General features: G+C 40.8%; 1 pseudogene; it reads right to left on the bottom strand.

Annotated features, from left to right (window-relative positions):
• Positions 1-1198: 1198 nt before the first annotated feature.
• On the bottom strand, positions 1199-3168 carry LOC101428995 (sodium/nucleoside cotransporter 2 pseudogene; annotated as a pseudogene).
• Between the last annotated feature and the right edge of the window lie 1291 nt (positions 3169-4459).

Here is a 4459-nt window from a genome sequence, read left to right as displayed (position 1 = left end):
TTTCATTAGATTTAGAAGTGTTCCAGGAAAGAGACATAAACTACCAACTCTAGAGTTTGAAAGTAACTTCATTTTCAGTCCATCTGGGCCCCTTTCTTCTGTCCTTGATCATTTTACCCACCTAATAAGTGACTCCCATTTGCTACTTCATTTCCTCTTTCATGTTGTTTTTCCTTAAGGGCAACACATAAGGTAAAAGATTATAAGTATTAACATGAGCTCATCTTTCTCATGTCTCAACTTTTCTGATCAGTAGGTTGATTCTTGTTTTTTGTTGATTTGCTTTATTTACCAAACTCTTTAGTTTTGAACTAGATCTAATGAAATGCTATTTTTAATCAAATAACAAAAGTCCAACTAGCCATCCAAGTAGACTTCAAAATTCTTTCAATTTTGCCATTATTTTCTGAATATTTCAAGATCTATTTAGTCAAAATAACTGGTGGTAGAGCAGTTTCAGAATGAATTTTAGAGAAACTAATTATATATATGTGTATATATACACATATATATATATTTTGATGTGATATATTAGGAAACAGAATAGACAGGAGATATCTATAAATAGTATGAGATTTATAAATTTGTTTCACATGACCATGGGGATGCATTAATTCTGTAGGGCAGTGCAAGCCAGAAACGCAGATGACAGTCCTTGTTGAATTCCCCAGGAGATGCTGGCTACCTGAAGTAGAGATAGGGATTCTCTCCTTGACTGCTGAAATCATTTCTCCTTTTAAGGCCTCCAGCTGATTGGATGTGATGTCACTCATTGCTGATGACAATCTCCTCAGCTGACTGTAGATGTAAGGGGCCACCTGAACAATCAACTCACTGATGACTAAAGTCCATGAAATGCCCTTGTGTTATAGTTAGCCCATTGCTTACTTGACCAAACAACTGGGCACCATTACCTGGCTGAGTTGACACATTAGCCTAACCATTACATGTGGTAATATTTATTATTTCAGATTTCAGCTCAGGCAAAGCCCGTGGAGAATTTCCTATTTGATTTTGTCAATTACTGAAAAGACAAATACTAGTTTTCATTATTGGGATATAGTGAGCCAAAATGATACTTTCATATTTACTGTTAAAGAACTTGGTGAGTTAAATGTAGAGTGGGAACTCTGAGTACATAAATGTGATTGCCATCAAAAAGCTGTCAGAATCAGCACTGTTATGGAAATGGACCAGGTTAGGCACAGATGGAATGGCTGTAGAATTTGCAGCAGTTAACCAGGGTCTTTGCACTGAACTCTGTCTTCCCAGAGATGAGGAAAAGGAGTAAGGCTGGTACCATTCACAGAAGTGCTGTGAAAGAGCCCATTGTAGTACAAATAGATACTGTAGTTGCTATTGGTGAAATCTGTGTTTAGGTGGGAAAGACAGTCAACTTCTTCTCCCCTCATGACAAAGAGGAATCCTGCCCTACAAGCACTGATAAAGGACCCCCAGATCCCTGAGAAGAGAATGCTGACCACAGTCTTAGAGAATCCACTCTTCTGGTGGGGTACCATTGATTTCAAGCCTCCCAGTGTGATTCCTAGGTAACTAAGATTGGCAAACCCACAGAGTGAAAATGTAGTAATGATGTCAGCTCTCTGAGAAATCCACTGTCTCTTACCCCTGAACCACTCTTCCACTCCAGAGAGACAATGTGCTTGTATTCAGACAGTTGCTGGTAGGCCACAAAATAATTTATAAAGTACTTGATCCCCACTATTTCAGGCACTATTGGACAATCTGCCCCTTTCACACCCATCATAAAGACCATGGACCTTAGCATATAGGATCAGATGACCTGGAAATTGAGCCCCTGCATGTCTATCAGTTCCCTTAGCCAGCAGAGGTGAAGGCCAGTATAGCCAAAAAGGCAATCAGATTGGCAGCTACATTAGTCACAAGACCCATGGCATCTGTGGCTCCATTGCTGGTAGCTTCCAGGAGATTATTCTCCTTCCCACAGGGCAGTTTGACACCCTTCTCACTCTTGAACTTAGACTTTTCCATTTCTGTATATACCAGCTTTGGGAAGGCAAGAGATCAAGGGGCAGCCATTACCAAAGCAGAAATAAAGGCTCCTGGGACAATCCAAAAGGATATGAACACTCACAACACTGTGCCTGAAATGGTGGCAAACATGCCAGTCATTACTATGTGCAATTCAGAGGGTCATGTCTGCAAGGTATGGATGGATGAGCAGAGGAGCCTCTGTCATACCCACAGAGATGTTTCCCGTTACAGTCACGGTCTCTGTGGCTGCGGTGCCCGTGGTGACTTGCAAAGCCAGGTGATCTTCTAGACTGCTCACTGCACAAGGCCCAGGTAGTAAAGAATAGATATTGTTCATCCAACAAAAAGGCTGATTGCTAAGGTTGAATAACAAAGACATTCTTGACTAACATAATCCCCAAAATAAAAATAGATCCAGCTACAGTATAGTCCAGGAAAATCTGAACCTGGTTTCCCGGTCATTGAAATGCAGTTAATCCAGGATGGGTTCTGATAACCAAGAACCCAAAGATAAACTGAAGACCTAGGCCCCAAAACATTGCCCTCCAGGATACTAAATGGTGATATTTGGAGCAGGCAAAGAGAATGATGTGAACATGCAGGTTTCTGTGAAGGAGATCACTTCCTCTGCCCTTTTGGCTGTGTCTAGAACTGAACCAGCCATTAGGATAAGGCCAACCAAGGCAGGAACTCTGGGCACTCATTCATCCAAAGCTTCAGGTAGACGTTTTCAAAGGATTTCAGACATGTTATTATTATTATTATTATTTTACTAAATAACCTATTCAGTAAGTGATGAGCCAGGACAAAGAGTATCAAACAGGTGAGAATGAACAAGGCCAATGCCCCCTGGAAATTCAAAAAGCAAGCTACCAGGAAATAGGCAGCATATATGATATACAACAGGCCGAAAAGGATCCTCTTAAACAAGACGGTATGTGTTTTGCAGAAATTTCTTGTCTGATGAAAGGCTGTGGGTTCCTCCTCTTCTGAGTGGGAGAGCCCAGCCCAGCCACTAGGCTGACATTGCTCCTCAGTCTTCTTGGTTCCCTCAAGGTTTAGCCCTTCTTCTGTGAGCTCCAGTCCCAGGTACTCTGTGCCAGTCTCCAGGATGGACAGAGCAATGCACCTTCCTCCACTTGTTTTGTCCATCTCCAGTTCTTGTTAACTCTTGTTTCCTTCAGGCTCCTTAGTGAATGGAAAAGAAAAACTCGGCTCCAGGTCACTCTGACTCCCAAGGCATGGGTTCATTATCTCATTGGCTTGCCTTTACATCTATCACCTGGCCTTCGTGGGCTCTTCCTCCCTTTGATAATTGCCAGTCCTGGGGCCAGGTACAGGCATAACGATAGGCACAGTTCTAGTGTTCTGTCTAGGTGAGATGATGCCAGTAGATATTTCTTATTCACCCTAGGGCATTTTTCTCTAAGGCTATAGAACAAAAGACTGTCTTCTAACTTCAAAAAATAGGAAAGTAGAAACTATGTCAACACACATGCTCTCTCTGTTCCAATGGAAATGTTATAAATCTGGGTTGCCCGAGACAGTAGCACCAGCCACATATGGTTATTAAGCACTTGAAATGTGGCAAATGCCACTGAGAAAGTGAATTTTTAACTTTATTTAAAGTAAATTAATTTAAATTTATATAGTCACACATGGCTAGTGGCTACCATATTGGAAAGCCTAACTTTGCATACTCAAAGTGATGGATGAATGGGCTTCTGGATTTGTTAAAGAAGAGTCAAGAAGTGATTGTTAATTCTGGTCCTCTCCTTGTTTCTTATTTAGGTGTGGGGAAATATTCAAGAGCAGGAACTTGTTTCTAATAGGATGTGCTGGCTACATGGGACATACAGTGCTCTAAATATTACTTGTTACCTCCTCTGAAACACTGAAAGATAGACTTCCCAAAAAATAATTCATTAAGCTGTTTAAACAGATATACTCAGTTTCTTCTCTCTCATATGGCTGAGATGCAGGGATGTTTAAAGGATTCCAAATCATACCAAAAATATGAGACTGTATTATGGCTGAGTGTTCGTAGAATTATTGCACATCCACCTAACTCATCGCCTTTTAAGTCACATCTTTGTTTAATTTTCAAGAATGAAATGATTCATAGTCATTTCATTCATGGGAATCAGCACCAGTTCATTTCTGGGAGTTCAGTCACCAGCTTCTGGAATTGAGGCACAATAGCTTACTATAAACAGGCTCTGTGCAGGAGCTTTCAGTCTTATTTCCCCTTGGGAAAGTATCCATAATTTCATATTTGATCTCATAAATCAGATTCCGGAAGACTATTTCTTGACATCATTTGTGTTATTCCCTGTAGGTTTGATATGGAAAAATAGCCTGTTCATGTTCAAAGTGCTAGATTAGATCAGGCTGTATCTTTCTGCCTGCTGGAGCCCCACTCCTCTGTAGTCAGAATTTAAGG

Source organism: Dasypus novemcinctus, chromosome 10 (genome assembly GCF_030445035.2).
Source record: "Dasypus novemcinctus isolate mDasNov1 chromosome 10, mDasNov1.1.hap2, whole genome shotgun sequence".
NCBI classification, from domain to species: Eukaryota; Metazoa; Chordata; class Mammalia; order Cingulata; family Dasypodidae; genus Dasypus; species Dasypus novemcinctus.
Note: the sequence above shows the minus strand (reverse complement) of the source record. Positions and strands in the feature narration are given on the sequence as shown.